We start from the raw sequence: 22188 nt of genomic DNA on the forward strand, positions 1-22188 counted from the left end.
CACTATAAATACAGCAATGCCCAGTATGTACATGTACCAGTCACTATAGATACAGCAATGCCCAGTATGTACATGTACCAGTCACTATAGATACAGAAATCCTCAGTAGGTACACATACCAGTCGCTAGAAAGGTACAGAAATTCCTAATGTTTACATGTACCTGATACATATGAGAGACAGAAATGGGCAATTGCATGAGCCAGTCACTAGGGAGATAGAGATGTCCTATAGTTCCATATACACAGACACCACTGAGGTACACCAATTGACAAAAGCTACAAGCACCATTTAATAGAAATACTCAGAAATATCCAATAAGAAGATTTAAGTCATTAACGCACCAGTCCTGTCAGTATAAATAAATATATGTCCTGGAGATAGCCAGGTACAGACTCAGCATTCATTGTGCACACAATAAACAATGCAAACAGCCTCTAATGATTGAGCACAGAGTATGCAAATAATGTCCCTGTGTAGATGGACAGACATGTGCGGGGCTCATGTGACATATGCTGACTTCCAGTAAACATGATCACCCTGACTGCCCTGATCTGTGATCTCTCACCTCCATCCCGGGGCCAGGAACCTGTCACCGCCCCAGGCTCTGGGGGCGCTCCGCCTCCCACACACATATCACCCGCGCAGTACACAGGAAACCTCTCCGGTACTTACCAGGGAACCGAGTCTCCCGAGCGCCGCAGTCCACAGTCCCGGATCCCACAGCGAGCAGAACACGGACAGCGGGCGGCACCACAGCACGCTGCGTCACTCCCTCTCCCACTAACCACGCCCACCCAGCGCCATCACCGCCTACAGTGACTGCTCGGGCCTGGACACGCCCACTGCCCGAGATACTCTTTCTTTCTATAGAGCCACACCCACTCCTGGCCTGTCCTCCAGACGCTGCTGTGACGTCACTGCCCCAGTACTCTGGTTCCTCATGCACCTGTCTGCCGCCAGCGCTGTATGTGGGCTGCACATGGAAGACCTGAGATTTGTCATCATTTATATCATATATAAATGTATAGAATAACTTAGTGGTTTACATTTAACCCCTCAGGGACTGGTGGGTTTTGTCCCTTCATGACCAGACTAACTTTTATGTTTTGGAGATATGTTGTTTTCGATGGGAATCATTTATTTTTCATACCATCCAAGCTAAATTTATATGGATTTTTCAGGACTGATAAAGCTGTCTATTAGAATAAATTTTGGCTCAAGGTAGGGAAACATGGGCAAATATAAGAAACAAGTGCAGGTTCTCATCATCATCACCATTTATTTACATAGTGCCACTGATTCTGCAGCGTTGTACAGAGAACTGACATCAGTCCCTGCCCCATTGGAGCTTATAGCCTAAATGCCCCAACATACACACAAACAGACTAGGGCAGGGTTTCCCAAACCCAGTCCTCAGGGCTCCCTAACAGTGCAGGTTTTCCATATCTCCTTGCTGGAGCACAGGTGTATTCATTACTGACTGACACATTGTAACAGATCCACAGGTGGTCCTAATTATGTCACATGTGATCCAGAAAACCTGCACTGTTGGGAAACCCTGGACTAGGGTCAATTTGTTAGCAGCCAATTAACCTACTAGTATGTTTTTGGAGTGTGGGAGGAAACCCACACAAACACAGGGAGAACAAACAAACTCCTCACAGATAAGGTCATGGACGGGAATTGAACTCATGACCCCAGTGCTGTAAGGCAGAAGTTCTAACCACTAAGCCACCATGCTGTCCCATGTTTGCTGGAAAAAACTTTGCCGTAGAGCAAACCAAGGAATATACCCCCATGTTTAACTGTGTGACATTCATGCTAAATGTGCCAGTGTCTTGGATAATGGTTGTTATCATTTGAAAGGGACATGGGCTGGAGACAGATAATAAAATGTATTTACTTTCCTATTTTGGGTGAGCATGTTAGAGTAAGCCCCCCTTCATCTGTTCAGCATTAGCTCTCTTAGCTGAAACACCAGCTAGCAATAGAAAGTACTATTACCAGTAATCCATTAATGCAGAGCAGTACCGTGGAGCTGGGTTGGTTCTGGCTACCTCAATGTGGGAATGCTGTTCCTGCTGTGAAATATATTGCTCCTCAATATGAAGGGCATTGCATGCACAGTACAAAATGCCAACGGTTTTGCACCACTTCGCCTAAATGGTCCACCCAGTATGTATCAAGGTGCGCTCTTACTATGTTCTCCAGGGAAGCCTCTGCAGATGAGGTGTGCCTAGATTTGCAGAGAGGCAGGACAAAAAAAGTCACATTTAATAGGGGGGTATTCAATTGTTAGCGAGATCGCTGAAATACTCGCGTTTCAAAAATATTACCGTTAACACGGTAATATTGCGCGTAAATACCGTTAATAAAGTAATTTACTCGCTGGATTTCAGCTCGCAGCTCCCTGAGCTGCGAGCTGAAATCCAGCGAGTAAATTACCGTATTAACGGTTTTTACGCGCAGATTACTGTATTAACGGTAATATTTTTTGAGGACTCGATTTTCGGTGATCACGCCGTCAATTGAGTACCCCCCTAAAAGTCCTATCACTTTAGAGCTATCCATATCCTAAAAAGCTGCTTGGTTTAGCCTAATTTATAACTAATTAATCACGAGAGTGAGGGGACATCTGCTCTCTCTTTACTGCATGGGGCTTGTTTGTGTTAGAAGATTTTAGTTTATGTTGGGCAAAGTGTGGCTAGAAATGCATTTTTGCAGCGAAGTGCAATCAGAAGGTGGAAAATGCATCCCATTAAAGATATAGGATGCTGCTGAACCGCCAAACACCTAACTCACAAATAAACCTCTAGTAGCTAATTGTGGTCTTTCCCCCTTTCTCATAGAGTTGAACATGCTTTAACTCTTCTAAACAAAAATTGTAAATATAGTGTTGTCACAACCCAGCATACAGACCAAATGAAGTGACACTGTATTTTGACAATACAGGAAGTGTAAGAATCAATACATCAATAAAATGTGGGTGTTCAGTGATGCACCCTATCTGCAGGAAAATTACCAGGTTCATTTTGCTAGTGGATGAGACCTCATAATTTTAAATTGGTCAAATAATAACCATTGGCACTAAGCAAAATATAAATAATATACTCCATTATACATATGTAACTTTATCAGAGCAAAAAGATTAATAAGATTAGCATGTAGTTACTTATCCCCACTATATAACTTCATTCCCCACTATATAACTTAATTCAAGAATGTTTTTCTTTTGCCAAAGGTGGCTGCTGTTCTGAGACTGACTCTTTTAATAGACTATTGTGACTATTAGCTTAGTAGCCAAGCATTTGTAGACAGTGGCTTTACTAGAGTCCCAATAACCCTGAATGGTCCCTACTGTTAAGCACACTTTACTAGATCCCATTCTGTACATTTTTCTACACTGATTCTGAATACAATGCAGAGCATGTTGTGATATGTATTATACATCACAGAGCACATTCTGTTGGTTAGTATACAAAGCTTAGCTGAATCTGGTACCTTGCGGGCAAAGCTAGGCCCTGTCAGATGGCTAGTGGGCAATGCTGAGCTCAATTTGGTGGGTAAATCTGACTATATGGTGGCAAGAAAGCAAAGCTGACCCCAGACTGGTGGCCAGTGGGCACAATTGACCCCAGCCTAGTGGCTGGTTGACAAACCTGACCCCAATCTGAGGAGAGGAGGGCAACAGTGGTGCCCAGCAACATCAGGATACCCCAAGTAAGTGTGTGCACATCACAACACCAGGTTCCACAGGGGTTCCACAGGTCCTCAGTCTATGGCTGCCACATCTTGCCTACGTCATCAACGTTGAACAGAGTAGAGGTTTTTGTTGCTGTTTTAAGCTTTTTATTTTCCACAGACACAAATAATAATTACATATATCATACAGTTACGATAATAGAAATAAACTACAAGGTCCAATTTTTATTTTTTTTTAAAAACATATTCCTATATTCCCTAAAAAGCCATGAAGCCCATACTATTGTATGGGGCTATCATGAAGATGATATGTCATTTTCTCCATGCATTCGACATGCCAGATGGGGTTTTGGACTGCAGAGAGAGGTGGTGATCAGCTAGTTTGCGCGTTTAGTTTTTGCTATATATATATCTATATAACCACTAATCGAACAATTGCCTAAGACTACTTTAAGTGTCACCAAGTCTTAGTGAGATCTTGGCCTCAAACCAGCACTGAATTCACAGCCTAAAGCAGTCTGTTAGCAGGATAGTAGTCTTTCATGCTATTTCATGCAAAAATGACAGTGATAAGGTCACAGTACCATGATCCTTTAAGAAAATGCTGTCACATGAAAGGCTCATATTTTGTGGACAGCCTGATCTTGTAGTGATGGAAGAAACCTTATGCAGTGCTGACAGGCATGCGGTCAGATGAGACATGGTGCAAATAAGGGAGTAGTGTGGCAACAATGCCGAATATGCATGCATGAGATAAGGTAGGGTAGCAGTAAAGCAAGAGGACAATAGCCAAAAGAGTACAATAAGGGGATGAATCAAGGAGACATTCCAGACATGGTTGAAACAAGGGGGCATACCTGAGACCAGGGGCGCACGCAGGATTGTCAGGGGGGGTTTAACCCCCCCCCCAAAAAAAAACACGAGAGAGAGCTGCTGCACATGCGCAGCAGCTCCGTATCGGCAGCGCTGTCCTATACAGCAGCCGCGGCGCTGTCAAAGAAGCGTCCGCGGCGGTGCTGTATACAATACAGCACCGCCGCGGACGCTTCTTTGACAGCGCCGCGGCTGCTGTATAGGATAGTGCCGCTATGGCGGCCACTTAGTTAGCACAGGGGGGGGTTCTGGAGACTCAGAAACACCCCCTGCGTGCGCCACTGGAGACACGGGGACAGATAACACATATGGAAGGCATATGGGGCAAGGTTTTCACGCCTACTCTGTAATTTTTGGTTGGCAGCCTTTGATTCCCTTTATGCTTCCACTGTAAAGCTGTCCAAGGGCTAGATTAACTAAGCTGCGGGTTTGAAAAAGTGGGTATGTTGCCTATAGCAACCAATCAGATTCTAGCTTTCATTTATTTAGTACCTTCTACAAAATGATAGCTAGAACCTGATTGGTTGCTATAGGCAACATCCCCACCTTTTCAAACCCACAACTTAGTAAATCTAGCCCCAAGTGTTGTCTTGTCCCCAGTATCCCATCCCACCGGCCATGGAGGAGAGGAGCAAGTGTACATACATGCATTTCTTTAGCTTATTTATTATCGTTTAGCTATAAGCTAGCAGTAATGCTGTTTTTCCTGTGTTACGGCATACCATAACTGCTGCTGAACCTGATTTACACTACTGCAAAAACATGCAGTAGATCCAGCAAGACAGTCTTAAGAAGGGGGAATGTCACCGAACTTCATTGTCAAGTTGGTGCCTGCGAATTTAGTCTCATCAGGTTTAAATCTGCAATAGACTGGGTCTGCTTTAGCGAATAAGATAAACATGGTTGCACTGTATTACCATTATAACCCATAGCCAATCACTACATAGGCAAATGTTTCTTTTTAGCTTGAGTGAATTCTAGTCTAAGTTCATTCTTTGTTATATGAATAGCTCTATCATTAATTGTTTCTAAGGCATGTGTGGGAGTAAGTCATAGTTTTGTTCAGTTGTGAATGCAGGGAAATCATAGTTGCTGTAGAAGAACACTGTTCTCCCAGGTCCAAGTCATTTCTGTATATAGTATATAAAAATGATAGGCCACATTTTTGTTATTGTTATCCAACTCCATGCTTCATTTTTTTGGCTATCTTTATCTGGTGAAGTGCAGTTGTTAGTTACTTAAGCTGGGTACACACTACAGAATTTTCCATCAACTTTTTATGCCGATCGATTTTACATGCGACCGATGGTCCGATCGCTCGGTCCATGGACTGCATACACACTAGCCTTGTTTAAGACGATAAAGGGAAGAGCGGACGTCCCTTTAGCGACTTTTTACAGCCATCTTGTCGTGAGCAAAAATTTTAATTTCGTACTCACTGAAGCATCATTTGCGGGGCATGTAACGATATACCAAAGTCATTAGCATAAAGGGGCAGAGCTTTCACTATAGTTAACACCCAAACCCGCATAAAAAGAGAAGGCTACACTGTCTCTTCATTCACTCCTATAAAATAGAAGTTTATTACCAGACATAAAATTTAGAAAAACATTTAACTGATAAAGTACAATGCAATGATTATTCCCTAATAATAAAATCCCTTTGCATGTAATGGAATGCTCCATTCTCTGCGGGCATCATCGCTGATTGGTCCACAGCAGAAACGAACGCCCATGTCTGAGTGTATAAAATGACAGAGGAACCTGTCTGGCGCCGAGGAGCGTGAGACGATGGCAAGTGAGGAGCAAGTGTCAGAGGGGGTTAAGGTTGAGGAGAAGGTGTCAGTGAGGGTTGCAGCTATGGAGACGGAAACAGAGTCAGAGATGGTGCTGGAAGGGCCAAAAAATGTTGAAAAAGTTAAGGTGGGGGATGGAGATACTCAAGAAGAGCAAAGAGCAAATCTATTGAGCCCAAGAGAGGTGGAGATGATGGTCAAAGTACTGGACCAGGACGACAACGACATTTAAAAAGGTCAGTAGCAGATGTAGTGTACCTGTTTGAAGGACTCTATTTCATTCTAGTTTCACACGAAGCAGTGTTAACGCCTAATTTGTAACATAGATTTTTTTGCTTGTCAGAACGAAGAATTAACGGTGAGAAGGCCTGTTTAGATACCACTAATGTAACACCTGTTATCCAACAAGAAAAAATTGAAAAAGAAAAAGATATAAAAGAAGTTAGACCCGAAGGTATTTCAGTGAACATGTATAAACAACTAAATGCTTTGGGCACATACCTGTACCGTTATAATAACCAAAATGGCGCCTGTTTTCCAGAATGTACGGAGGTTAAGCCCACTATTATTGCGATTGCGCCACAGGGACCAAAGCATAAACTGATCTCTAGCAGTGTGCAAGGTGAGAAAATGAGAGTATTTATGTCGTTGGATATATAAAGATATAGAAGTTTAATGGTAAACATTTTTTATTTCCTTGTTTCGTAGGTAAAGAAATCAAAGGGAATAGAAACCCAAGCGACATCAAGACCTGTTCTGCCACAAACCAGTAGCACCTTTAAAGTGTAATACTATTTTTTTCACCTGTCAATTTGTAAAAATGTTGTACTTTTTTCCTGCAATAAAACTGTTGCATGAACACTGTGTGGTTTATTCATGGTATTTTACAAATATTAGTTAATAAAGGTTAATATGACTTTATAACTTTAATAGTTTATAAAGGTTAAAGTTTATAAACGTTAAATGTGAATAGATTGCCAACATAGATGCAAAGGGTAATAACACACGTGCTTTATACACGTGTAATGGTCTGCAGTCAGACTGGTGCAATATACATCTATACAAAACACGAGCCTGTGATGCGCGGATACCGCACCATGTGGGACTAGTACAGACATCACAAATTTACATACACACGCCCCCCAGGTCGAGGAAGTATCGGAGGATTGTCGTGGATCGGTCGGAAGTTTATACACACTACACAACGGAAATGAGATTGGAACGAAAATATTTAACGATACGACCAACCAAATGAGGCGACAATCGTGCAGACTTTCGACCATTGTGTCACTACACATACTGACCCGACTTTTGAACGAGCGGTCGTATGTCGGCTGATTGAGCCGATTATTGGACGAAAACCATGTAGTGTGTACCTAGCTTTAGATAGGCTGCGGTCATCCAGGGACTCTGCCCTCTTATACTTGCCAAAGGTCCTGATGATCGGCCACTGAAAGTGACATGGGGCCTGATTCATTAAGGATCTTAAATAAAGAGTAGCCTTAATTCAGTCTCCTGGTCAAAACCATGTTACAATGGAAGGGGTGCATATAAGTTAAATACTGACTGTTTTTTCATGTAACACACAAATGCTTGATAGCTTATTTGTACACTGAAATTTAAAGTTGATATTTGTGTGTTACATGAAAAAACAGTCAGTATTTAACTTATGTGCAAAAAAGAAAACTAATTTGCACCCCTTGCATTGTAACATGGTTTTGTCCAGGAGACTGAAATAAGGATCCCCTTAATTTAAGTTCCTTAATGAATCAGGCCCATGGTGTCATTCAAAATGAGTGTGGTTACGAAGATAAAGATGTGGTGTGTTTTGATCCGATTATGCTTTTGGGGATGTTAGAGGTATGTTCTCAGGCAGTGCTGTGGGTCAGGGTTATGTCCTCAGGCAGTGCTGTGAGTCAGGGTTATGTCCTCAGGCAGTGCTGTGAGTCAGGGTTATGTCCTCAGGCAGTGCTGTGAGTCAGGGAATGTCCTCAGGCAGTGCTGTGAGTCAGGTTTATGTCCTCAGGCAGTGCTCTGGTCAGGTTTATGTCCTCAGGCAGTGCTGTGGGTCAGGTTTATGTCCTCAGGCAGTGCAGTGGGTCAGGGTTATGTCCTCAGGCAGTGCTGTGAGTCAGGGAATGTCCTCAGGCAGTGCTGTGAGTCAGGGTATGTCCTCAGGCAGTGCTCCGGTCAGGTTTATGTCCTCAGGCAGTGCTCTGGTCAGGTTTATGTCCTCAGGCAGTGCTGTGGGTCAGGTTTATGTCCTCGGGCAGTGCTGTGGGTCAGGTTTATGTCCTCAGGCAGTGCTGTGGGTCAGGTTTATGTCCTCAGGCAGTGCTGTGAGTCAGGGAATGTCCTCAGGCAGTGCTGTGGGTCAGGTTTATGTCCTCAGGCAGTGCTGTGGGTCAGGTTTATGTCCTCAGACAGTGCTGTGAGTCAGGTTTATGTCCTCAGGCAGTGCTGTGGGTCAGGTTTATGTCCTCAGGCAGTGCTGTGGGTCAGGTTTATGTCCTCAGGCAGTGCTGTGGGTCAGGTTTATGTCCTCAGGCAGTGCTGTGGGTCAGGTTTATGTCCTCAGGCAGTGCTGTGGGTCAGGTTTATGTCCTCAGGCAGTGCTGTGGGTCAGGTTTATGTCCTCAGGCAGTGCTCTGGTCAGGTTTATGTCCTCAGGCAGTGCTGTGGGTCAGGTTTATGTCCTCGGGCAGTGCTGTGGGTCAGGTTTATGTCCTCAGGCAGTGTTCTGGGTCAGGTTCCACTCTTTCTGTAATGCCCTATGCTCCGTTTATGCTCATGACGCAGTTTATGATGCTGTTTCTACGAAGGGTTAAAGATATTGCCTTGATTTATCTGGAGGATGATGTCTGGGAGAAAATCCGTGAGCATGCAGCAAAGAGCTCCACCAGCGTAGCTATCAAAGATAATTCCTTCAAAGTATATTGGAGATGGTTCTTAGTACCCAAAAGACCTCAATGTATATACCCTAACACCACCATCCAACGCTGGACATTCTCTGGCCAAATTGGCACTTTCCACCACCTTTGGTGCTCCTGTCCAAAAATCGGACCGTTGTGAAAAGATGTATCCAATACATTACTTACTTTACTTACTTTAAAGAAATTACACAAAGCATGGGATTCTTGGTAACATTCAGTACCAGATTCTACTGACACATGTATATATAACATAGGTTTCCCCCCCTCACTCACATCACCCTATTCCCCCCTCCTCCTTTCTATTCCCTTCCTGTTCTTCCTCTTCCCCCTTTCCCTAGGTCAGCACATTAAATTTCCTATCGCTTTCCTTTATATCCCACAACTAACTCTTCCGTCCACACATTTGGTGATAGAAAATAAAAATCCACTCAACCTTTTCCTTGTACTGATAAATGTGTAGAGTGCAGAACATCACACAGACAAAGAAACTCTGTGTTTGTATTCTTGGTTTATTGACATGTTTTTATATGAGTGTGGAGTTTATCACAGTTTTATTATCATAATCTGCCAATTGTTTATACATCTGTTTCTCCTATATAAGATGTTCTGGTGTAGAGAACTGTCATTGTGCTGTAGATTTCGCCTCAGTACCTCACATGTCGTTGTCCATGACCAGTAGCGGGTCTACTATGAAACTAATGAAGCTTAGTCTTCAGGGCCCCTAATCCCGGAGGGGCCCTAAAGCAACTTTTTCTTTAGTCATTTTTTTGTGTGTTTCATGTAGTATGTATTCTCATATGTATTTAAAATAAAAGATTATATTAACTGTGGTCTTTGCTATACTCTATTTCATTATTCTATGATGCATCATGCATGTATATAACGTTTCCCTAATTTCCATCCCCATAACTTGAAAACTTTAAGGCATAACCTAGAAAATTTTTGTTCCCACCAGTGACTTTGACATGTGAGATAACCCAGTATAGCAATTTCAGTGAAAATCTGAGTTGTAGCGGTTAAATTTAAAATAAAAATTGTGATCTGCCATGGAACAACCCCATTGATGAAAACAACAGCGGTTGCACAGACCTCCTTGCTGGTGTAAGGGGCTCGCTGTATGGCCCATTTTCAAGGACTCCACCCCACCACCCCATTCTCCGCCATTTGGGCTTCTAGGTCCTTGCAAGGGCAGCAAGGCCCTTTGGACTTTGTTGGATGTAGCCCTATTGTTGCTGGTTGTCAAGTGGCCCCCAAAACAGTTCAAGCTTCAGGGCACCAAAAATGTAGGTCCGCTACGGCCCATGACCTAGTAGCCCATGGCTACTGTGAAGTAGCCTAGATTGAGCTACGGTGTCCACAAGATTCTTTGAAGTACAGGTGCCACTTGGGGTACCAGGTGCATTAGCAATTTTTATATATTTGAATAAGACATTTTAACACCAGCTTTATAGACACTATGTTCTGCTTTTTATAAAGAAGTGCAATACAATTTTAACTTTTTATATATATATATATATATATATATATATATATATCTACTATATAAATGCCTAGTGGCGTGTGTGAAAAAAAAAAAAGCTGCAGCGCCACCTGCTGGGCAGAGTTATACACTGACCTATATATTTCTTGAAGGAGAAGTGACAGTAGGGAGTGTTTGCTGGTTGCCGGGGTCGACAGTGGGGAGTTTTTAACACCTTAAGTAGCTTGATGAAGGATGTGGCGATGAAGATGAAGGATGAGGTGATGGAGAAAAATGATGAGGTGGTGACATGTGGACAAAACCACGTTAAAAAAGGGTGCTTGCGTCGGGAAGTAACGCTCTTCCCCTGAGGAGGCCTGGGCTAGGCCCAAATGCATGACAAGAACCTTTTTAACACCTTCAGTAGCTTGATTTGACTAGAATGCATGAGTATCATGCACGGGTTAACTTGTGTGTATATATATATATATATATATATATATATATATATATATATATATATATATATATATATACATATACAAGGCAAAACAGAAGGGAAAAGGTGCCTATGATGTAGTATTTTAGGAGATGTAGTCCCAAAAGCCAAAGTGTGTGCATATGCGTACTGAATATATACTTGAAGACATGCTCATCGGTACACGAAGTCTGGGTACTTCACTATTTCATATGGATCCACTCCAGTCTTGTATACTCATAAGAAGAGAAGAAAAAACCAATAGTACAATAACGTCAAACAAGTAGAGCCAATATATGCCCAGCCACCTTAGATTGTGCGTACCAGAAATAAATAATAGAACGCTTATCTGTAAGGTTGATTTATGTAGCTGGGACTCTCCCTTGTTCAATTCACTCCATCAACAGGCTCTGGACAGGCAAAAATCTTTTCTTGTCAACGACACGGTTAACTCTCATGGCATGCTGCTCGGAGTAGAGTTTACACACTCTTTTTAAATATTCTTCAATGAAATCCAAGACTGCAAGTCTGTGTTCTTTAACTTGAGAAGAAATGTTCTCCTTACATGCTTCTGTTCTAAGTTGTTGAATAGCATCAGCGCATGTTCTCTTGAAGGTCTGTGCATCCTGCTCTATCTGATCCCGTTCTGTATCAGTCATACGAGAATATTTTGACACATGACTGCAGGCATTAATGTAATCCTTCTGTTGCTCCAGGAGAAAATCTTTCAGTTTTCCGATGTTGCTGATCACATCCCAGGCTTTACCACTGAACTCCTCCCGGGGGTGGCTTCTCCTCATCACATCCGTCTCAGGCAGGGACACCCCAAGCAGAGCCGGTGTAAAGACTGTGAAGACTCGGAATAAGGCCGTTGGGGTGTCCCTCTGAGACAGATGTGCTGAGGAGAAGCCGTCCCCCAGGGAGAGTTCAGTGGTAAAGTTAAGTATTTCTAGTTTATTTCTCCATCTTCCCTCATGATCAGAGAGCATAATTCATAGGTAGATAATAACACAGTAGAAATGTATATTTGCGATAACATAGGGAAACTTAGGTGAGAGACTGTTGATGATATAAAGTGTAGTATCCCTGCAGTGCTATTTTACCCAACACACTAAATGCAATGATTTTAAAGTGAGTCACCTTACAAAGCGAAGTCAGACATTTTGGGTTACATTTAGAGTGAGACGTACACCTATCTATGTAGCGTATATTTGCGTTTTTCCACACTGCTCTTGCTCCAAAAGTGAACGTACGCAACTATTCAGACCTTTAAATTTACAGTAAGGGTGTGTTCAACCAATTGCGCACAGATTCGGACCTGGGACATAGTCATACGACTGAAAAATGAAAAAACGGTTTAATTTGCAGGTGTAAGTAGCAGATGATGATGACAAACAAACAAACTAGTGAACCGCTTGTAATTAAAGGTAATGCAAATGTTCATAGATGCCTATTGAGGCTTTAGTAGGCGTTCAGTCAGAGATTAGGATTTGCTGAGCGTGTTGTACCAAAGATAAAAACATTTTTTTGTACGCATGTCGATGATGATGATGAGCATCTTGATGATGCTTAATAGCAATTGCATTTGTAACATGTAAAATAAAAGGTTTTTGTACATGTTAGCAAGTTGGACATATGTGTCTGAGCGGTGTATCTGTTGTCAAGTGGATGCATCTGCTACTCATTCAGACTTAGACGCATCTTCAACTCTGAATACGGCGTACATACGCATTAACTTGCATGCAATTTTCCAATCGCAAGTTACGCTTACGCTCGTTAGAATTCAGCTGGTTGTTCCCTGCATCTTTGCTTTCTGTCTAGTCTGATCTGCTGTGTAGGTGTGTCTCCCTCTGAAGAACTGTCCTCTGCATCTTTGCTTTCAATTGTTCCTGAGCTTCAGTACAGCTATGCCTTCTCTGAATAGCTGATTGGCGAGCTGCACTATTTAAAGACCCTTGCCAGTGATAGAGTTGGATAGCATTGGCTACACATGCTTATTGACTCCTGTATCTTGTCCAAGGTCACATGCTTGTGACCTTGCCATTGATCCAGACTTTAAAAACAGGTCTATTAAGGGTATAATCTTCTCTTGTCACTATACTATGAACAGTGTGCTGGCCCACATCAAGCCTGTGGCTGGTCCTCCAGTCTGTGTTCTTTTATTTTCTGATGAGGGTTCTGTTTCAATTCACAGATGTGTATTGGACAAGCTTTATCCGTGCATGTACCTTCTTCCTCCCCTGTAATAGCGATAAGAGCTCCCTTTTTTCTATTTCTATGGAACAGAAGTTGAAAAGTTTATCCAAATCTCATTCAAATGCAAATGTGGAATCTGTGAAAAAAAAAAAAAAGCTGGCTGATGCCTATAAGAAGCTACTATGTCAGTCCTGTACTGACAACACTATTAAGGATGAAAATTCACGTATGTTGAAGGACTTTATGGGGTGAATTAAGCAGGAAATGAGAACAAATGCCTCCACAGTAAACCTGATTAGGCTATATGTCTTTTTTGCTACATCAGATCTCCATATTCTGATCCATGTAGAATGTTGGAGACTTGGAGTAGCCATCCACACAGCAAAGGGACAGTTCCACTACCAGTATTCAGCAATGCTCTTTGGCCTCTCTTCAGCACACGGATATTTACAAAGACTGTGTCAGAATTGATGGTCCTTTTCAGCTACAAAGCAATTCTAGTGATGAATTTGTTAATAGTAGCAGAGACCGAATCCTTTTACTCAACAATGTTGGGACAAGACAAATAAATCCTCTGTTTCTACTTTTCACACTAAATTTCAATTGAATTTAATATCTGATATTAAAAAATACCAGATAATTATATCAGCCCCTGCGATTGCGGTTAAAAAATACTGTGAAAAGCCGAAGCAGAGTATTATCTCATTGTGAAAAGGTTGTATGTATAAAACTTTACAGCATTATTCAATTTGTAATGTATTTAGTATACAAATTAAGAACAGCATCCATCACGCTGATAATGGAAAGATATCATATCAAACATTACAAGCTAATTGTATTACGTCGGTCCACAATATCATTATTGGCTGCACACAAGTAAAATGACTGTGTTGTTGACCTTGATAAAAGAAGATGATGTCAGTGGATTCTAGGATTCTAACCTCGTTTTAGTATGACGAAATGGACAGTGACATTATACAGAAATGATAAACACCCCTTTGTTGGTGAGACTCAGCTATCTGCAATCGAATTACCATTGTGTTATTACATTAGTCCTGAAGTCATTTGATAATCAGTTGCATATAGCAATGTAAAGTGATTTGTGATGTATGATCTCACTGTCTTCCTACTTCAGACTGAATCATTTTATTATTTAATCTATTTATTTAACAGTCAGACAGTCTTTTTAAACTGCTGATTGCTCGACTGTGTTGTTCAATAAACTTGTACCACTTGCTCATTGCATGCGCACTGCAAATTGCTTTGGTTTTGCATGTTCCACCATGTGCACTAGATGGTTAGAAGAGCGCACTTCAAAGAGAATAGTTACTCTACTGCCTCAGGCGATACAGGACTATTCCAACTCCACACAAAACCTCTAGTTTGTTGCAGAGATTTGGAACCATCGGAAGAAGCTCCCTGTTCAAAACTGTAACCATCAAAGTCTAAACTACTGCCAATTTAGAACAAATACTTTCATTAAATTAAACATTTTCCATTTTTCTGTTTACCTTCATTATAACTTAAATTAATCATCCGTTTTTTTTATACTGGGCAAAGTGAGTCTAGAAATGCACTTCGGCGCCAATGTGCAATTGAAAGGTGCAAAATGCTACACATTGAAGTACAGGATGTGACCAAGGGGTAAATGTATCAATATGAGAGTTTTCCGGCGGGTTTGAAAAGTGGGGATGTTGCCTATAGCAACCAATCAGATTCTAGCTATCATTTTGTAGAATGTAATAAATAAATGATAACTACAATCTCATTGGCTTTTCAAACCCACCGGAAAACTCTCAGCTTGATACATTTACCCCCAAGGGGTATATTTACTAAACTGCGAGTTTGAAAAAGTGGAGATGTTGCCTATAGCAACCAATCAGATTCTAGCTGTCATTTTGTAGAGTGCACTAAATAAATGATAGCTAGAATCTGATTGGTTGCGATAGGCAACATCTCCACTTTTTCAAACCCGCAGTTTAGTAAATCTAGCCCCAAGTCTCCACTATCTTGACTAGTGCAAAATTAAAGTGTTTTGGGGGGATAAAAACACTAGACACTAGGGTACCTGGGCATTCAAAAAGTGCATGCCATTAAAAATAGCAGCACAGTGAAAGCAGCCAGTTCAGGGACATTGCCCAAAGGTCCCTACTAATAATACCAAAAAGAAAGAAGAACAGTGTCTGTGTAGTATGATAAAAAATAAGCATAACATATATGTCTATTGTTATGTTAATAAAATAGAGATCTTTAACCAATGTCTAGAATCACACAGACTAATTTGGCAGAATTCATTTGCAAAGAAATGGCTTATATATAAAAAAAAAATCACATTTATTAAAAATACATATACACAATAAACAGTAAAATGCTGAATATAGAGCTAAAGGAGGAGTCTATTAATGGTCAGGCAAAACCAATATGAATAAATATCTCACGCACTATATACTAGGGGGCAGATTGGGAATTTGAAGATGCTTCAGACAATGTCAGGCCATACTCCAGTCACTCTCCCTTCAAACATAGTGGCAACCCTTTGCATCACTGTTATGTGCATTGGACTGCCCATTAAAGCTGACAAGCATGAAGACGGACATACTTCCCTGTAGTCGAAACAGCAACACCACTATTGTGAATGTTGGAGTAAAGTCTCTCTCTTACCTGTTCTTGAAGCTTTCACTACCTGCTTTTGTCTTAAATTCTGTTGCTGCCTGGACACATCCTGGAATTGTGGGACCTGTTTGGCAGTGCATGATGACATGTAGAGGCAAAGGTATGGCAAGTGGGCATATAGTGATGGCATATGGGGGTATGGGTTGGGTTATGAAAGCCTGTGGGAACACAGTTTGATCCGACACAGGGGCACAGTGTCTTTAATGATGCGTGATACTATGATAGCATGGGGGGGGAGTTACAGTAATAGTATCTGCTGGCAAAAATAATGTTATAGGGTCAAAACTCCACAGGTTCCAGGGCAATGGAAAACAACCAATGAGAACAAGGCATTTTTAAAAAACAGGCACTTTGTACAAACCCACCGGTGGTTTTGAAACTGACGCACATCACCACAGATCACCAGTGGTTTGAGTTTGTACCCTCCAAACCACTAGATAGTAAACCCCACGGCTTTGGAAAAGTTTGATATTGAGTATATTGTATAGATGCACCAATCCTCTCACTCACCCTATGGAACACGTTATTACATAAACCTCATTTATCCAGTTCCTCATCTCTTATGATCTATTTGAATTACCAATCTACTGATTCCACCAGGTCTGGCCATTAACTAATTTCAAGTCTGGGTATATAACGGGTTAACTCATATAAAGCGCGGAACCTTACTTAGTATGATGCAGAGTTTTGGTGACCCATATGACAGCCCTGAGAAGGAACATTTCCTACATGCCAAATTTTATCTCTCAAAACGCTGGAAAAAGATCCGGATGTCATTCAATCAGAACAAGACTACATTGACTCTTCATGCATCAAAAAATGTGAAAGATTTGGGAAATGGTGAGAAAAAACTCTATTATTTGTACAACCATGGAAGAAACCTCCTATAAACTGCTGTACTGTGGGCCATACTAAGAGGGAAAGCGGACAAATAGGGAGATAAACATTTGGTGGGATTGTCCTCTTATTTAGAGCTTCTGGACATAGGATCACACATTCCTCTCACAGGTGCTATCTACACATTTACCGTTTGATCCCTGGTACTTTTTATTAAATACCAGATCATGTCTGATCCTTAAAACACAGCCGGAAACAGGTTTCTAATTTGCGTTTGTTTAGCTGCCAGAGTGGCGCAAAATGGAAACATTGCTGTTTGCCTTCAATTCCAGAATCAAGAAATAAATTCCAAATGGAGAAACCCTCACCGTTTCTCCACCAGAACTTGGTTAAGTTTCATCAGATTTGGGTTCATTGGTTTGAATTACAGTATCCCTTTTAGAGAGCATATTCTCCCTCTGCACTTTGTTACTTTAAAAATTATGTTTGCCAAATGTTTTTACTTTATTTTGGAATGTATTATCTTTCCCTCCCGTATGGTCTCTCTGTCCTTCTTTTTTGTACCGCATCCATCTTTGCTGCTTTGTTGTTTATTTTTTCCTTTGCTGTTATCATACTGAAAAACAATAAAATATTAGTTACAAAAAAAAAAAAAAAGTTTAGCTGCACATGTATTGCCGATATATGTTATCCCTGTAATTGCCAGCTGCAATGTAAGATGTTTTTAAGGGCTAAGCTAAGTGTTATTACACCAATAAGTCTTCAGAAAGGCAAGTGACTCAGGCTTTGTACAGTCTCTACTGATTTATTTTGTGAAGAATCAATTTAACGGTACTAATATGTCTTCTGACTGACAGATTTTGTAAGCTCTTGTGCTCTTTTTTGCAGTCCTACATTCTGACAGATCAGCTTCAAAGGTTTAATGCATTTCTGTGTAATCTCCCTGGAACACTGTACTTAAAGGGAACATGTAACTATGTTTTTTACTGTTTTGAGAGGAAGATGAATATTACTAATACCCTCGTGGAATTTCATGGATAGAGATGGCAGTTAAGTCAAAGTCAAAAAACGGTTTATGTAAACTCAAGAACACCCTCAGGGCCTGAGTCTTTAAGGAGAGCAAAGCATTAAAAAGGAGTAATTTTACACCTGGACAAAACCATGTTGCATTGGAAAGGGCATGTCCTAGATCAACTATAAATTTCAGTGTAAAAATAAAGCTATCAACTGTTTGTGTGCTACATGAAAAAAACAACCAGTATTTAACTTATGTGAAAAATAATAAACTAATTTGCACCCCTTGCATTGTGACATGGTTTGTCCTTGAGAACATTTACTCCTTTGTTTGCCTGACTTTCCTTAATGACTCAGGCCCTTAGAGTTAGCCCTGTGAAGGAAAAGGAGATAATTTGTTAACATGGTACAAAAATACTAATGTGTTATAAACTACAGCAACCTATCAATATAACTATTATAGTCACAGTCTATCCACACCAGAAGCCCCCATCATCCAATACATTAACATCTGGTTTAGGTGTTCCTGCTGCACCAACACACCAATAATATATAATACCACAAAACGTATATAAAGCACAAAAACACATGCAAACACATTAGTTATACCACTTTCATACTGCCGCCCCGGCAATATCCCGGGTTGTTAACCCGGGATATTGCCGGGGCACAGGGCAGTATAGATAAGAAGAATCCCGGGTCGGGCGGGTTCATACTGCACCTGCCCGACCCGGGTTTTAGAAAAAAAAAAGTGAAAAAAAAGATTTTAATTACTAAAAAATACAAAACAAATGTGTACTTAACTTATTTTCAGCCAGCGGTGTCTCCGGTGCGTTGCCGGCTGTCAGGGGGATCTCTGGGTACTAAAATGACGTCATTTCTAGTCCATTAGAAATAACGTAATTTTAGTACCCAGAGGTCCCCCTGACAGCCGGCAACGCACCGGAGACACCGCTGTCTGAAAATAAGTTAAGTAAACATTTCTTATGTATTTTTTATTAATTAAAATCTTTTTTTTTTACCTCACAATTTTTTTTTTTTTACAGTATGAATGGTGAGACCCGGGAATTACACGGGTTGCACCATTCATACTGCAGGCGAGCGGGGTCCAACACGGGAATTACCCCTCGCAAAATCCTGGGTCTAAGTCCTGGGATTTTAGACCCGGGATTTTGTGGTTGGACTATTCATACTGCACCAAGACCCGGGTTTTTCAGCGTGCCTCTGCAAAAACCCGGGTTTTTGGTGCAGTATGAATGGGGTATTACTCAACCATGTGCTCTCCTCCACTCACCGGTCCGCAGTCTCTACTCTCTGGAGATCTGTATCAAGTGTAAAGTGTCTGTCATATATGTGTGATTGTGTCAGGCGCTGCAGAGTCTATGACGCCACATAAATAAATGATGATGATGATTTGTACAGGTGCACCAAGATTTCTGTTGAGGCACATAGGTTTACAAAACAAGACGGGGGAGGGGGAGTTTTCACTATATAAACATTTCTGTGCTTTCTAAACCTTTCCCTCTCCTTCACCCATACAGTCAACTTGTCTGCTTGGTCTGCACATAGCCCAATGTTTCTGTTATGCAGCACAAACATGGGGCCTGATTCATCAAGGAAATCAAAGTGAAACGTATTTGCGTTTTTTTTTAAATGGATAGAAATTGCACAGATGTACGACCGTATGCAAGTACAAGTAGATCTGAAGCAACGTTTCCATTTCATTATCATCAACATTTATTTATATAGCGCCAGCAGATTCAGTAGCGCTTTACAATTGGCAGCAAACAGTAATAAAACAATACTGGGTAATACATACATACATAGAGGTAAGAAGACCCTGCTCGTTAGCTTACAATCCATTTGAATATGGGTGTAAGTACTATCTGGCTATATGGCGCTTGCCGTATGCAGCCTGATACAACACACTGAAATATAAAGTTCCAATATAATGCAAGGAGAAAAAAATTAAATACATTAACACTTGTTAATAATAATAATGCATTTTTTCATTTGCTATTAACTGCAAACACTGGCATACATATGCACCCATCATCACTATCAGTCGGCACTTACACCTGCCCTGTAACTGGTGCAAGTGATACAGCTAAAAATTCCGTCTCTGAGAGATGCCCAGAAATTGAATCGGACGACTATGTGTGCGCTCAACCTTGGCAGCCCTTACTGTACATTGCCTACGTTCATACGTTCCTTCCCTCTCCCACTCCACCCTTAAAATTATAGGCTGTCCGAAGTGTCCTCTGTGCTCGGAGGATGAATTGCATGCACTTGTGTCCACTGGTGTACAGTCCGTTTCTAAGCATGTGCAGAGCAATTTAAAGCAAAATACGCCATGCAATGGGACTTAACGTTCCTTAATGAATCAGGCCCATTATGTTTAGTGGCAAATTGCTTCACTTAATGTCAGGGCCCTTGCAGAGACCACACTGGTGCAAAGAAGACTTTCACCAAAAAGATTTGGCAAAGATTTGCAGACCGAAATCAACAACAAGGTCAAGATAACGAACAAATCTTTTCAAGTGTAGATTCACAAACTATATAAATTATAAACATCAGATTAAAAATGGTCGTTAATCATTAATTTAAAACGATAGAATCGCCATTTTAATTGATGCCATTTGCAACTGCCGGGATTTTCTGCATTTGGAAAGTATAGCAGGCTTGTCGGGGATGTCGTGTGTGTGTTTTTAGGGTATGTCTAGATTTGCTGCCTATCAAGATGATTGTAATTGGCATTCCTTTGTCGCTATTGTGATTGTCGGAATTGTGTCAATCACAATCATGACTACCACCGTGTACAACAGTAAGTGGATTTGACATTAACTTATTTTACTGCATCTAAGGCAATCATAAAAATATAATATTACATAAATTGGCCAAAATTTCCTAAGCTTCCGGTTTTGGCAAAGCCCCGATGTTCTGTAACAAATCATCTTTGTTTCATCACCACATATTGTTATTAAATAGCCACTGCCTTTAGTCCTTTACAATTATTATATTAGACAGAATGCCCAGCTACTATTATGAATTATCACAATTACTAAACTGATTTAGAGAAAAATACAACTAATTTTCCCAAGATCTCTAAACAATTTTCTTTGTCAATCATCTGTTAGACTAGCCGGAATATCCCAATGTAAGAGGCAGAGCCATGGTGGAGTATAATTATTGTAGCAAATTATGCTCCACATGTTTTTGACTTTCTTCCAAAATGTCTTATTTAATTCACAGGCTTTTCAGAGAAAATTTGTCAGGGATATTTTTTTATTTCCAAAACCCTTAAGCTGCTATGAAAAGCTTGGCAGAAACAGGTAATTTATTTTCTTGTTTAACTATAAGGATTAGTACAGAAGATTAACTTTAAAGTGAAAGTTTTCTCTATTTATTCAAGTATATAAACATGAAATAACTCAAATGTAACCTGGTCCAAGTTCAGGATAGTCAGACCCATCCTATTGTCTACAGGAGTTCTGGACAGGAACTACTAAATAGAGGTAACAGAGGACTGTCCATGGGAAAGTCTCCAGTCTTCAGTGTGAGGGTGAAAATTTCCTTTTCTCCTTTTCTGAATAATGTATTTGTTCCAAAAGAAGAGTCTCGGGGCCTGATACAGAACTGATTGCAAATTGGGTGTAATTTATTTACACCAATCTGCTGAGCCCGTTCACAGACACTTACGTTCCTATTATGCTCATGTTTTTACCCATTTGTATTATCTGCCAGCAAATGCATATAGCTCTTGCTATTAGGCACCAGTAAAACTGCTACAACCCTCCAGCACAGAAGAAACAAGTCTCGTGAGCGAAAAAAAAAAAGGTTTGCGTAAACAAGAGCACAAAAGCATAATATATGGTCACTGGATGAAGAAAATATTAATCAGCATCAGCTGTTCAATAGCAAATAGCCAACCACAACCAATTCCATAGTGCCAGAGACCATCGTCATCATCATACAGGGTCAGAAACTGCCCCTGACCTCCCTCAATCGGGCTTTCTCAGGTGCATAAGCTGCTTTTTCCTTATCTGAATTTGTTATCAGTTGCTCAAACACACCCTTACTGTTTTGGCTTACGGTAAAATGAACCCAGCCCGCCTCTCCAGGAGCACGCTGGCATATGGGCAGAGTCACACAAATCTACATGGACACATTTGTGGGCAGCCACTCTCTGGGCATGCTCAGAGTGATTCCATGCAAGATACTCTACA

The 22188-nt window shown here is 41.0% G+C and overlaps 1 protein-coding gene and 1 long non-coding RNA gene across 5 annotated transcripts in view; one reads left to right on the plus strand and one right to left on the minus strand.

Moving 5' to 3' along the window:
- Positions 1-797, minus strand: part of MPP7 (MAGUK p55 scaffold protein 7) — a 259014-nt gene extending 258217 nt beyond the window's left edge. For 3 of the 4 annotated variants that reach the window (XM_075212010.1, XM_075212007.1, XM_075212011.1), the window contains exon 1: positions 675-797. The gene's annotated coding sequence lies outside the window, so the exon portion shown is untranslated. The remainder of the gene's footprint in view (positions 1-674) is intronic. The other variant, XM_075212009.1, reaches the window with a different exon arrangement.
- A 4800-nt stretch (positions 798-5597) lies between these two features.
- On the plus strand, positions 5598-7231 carry LOC142157636 (uncharacterized). The gene is made up of 2 exons (XR_012692535.1): positions 5598-6994; positions 7081-7231. It is a non-coding gene; the product is annotated as an uncharacterized LOC142157636 (long non-coding RNA).
- The last annotated feature ends 14957 nt before the right edge of the window (positions 7232-22188 follow it).

The sequence above is a fragment of the Mixophyes fleayi genome, chromosome 5, assembly GCF_038048845.1.
Source record: "Mixophyes fleayi isolate aMixFle1 chromosome 5, aMixFle1.hap1, whole genome shotgun sequence".
NCBI lineage: Eukaryota > Metazoa > Chordata > Amphibia > Anura > Limnodynastidae > Mixophyes > Mixophyes fleayi.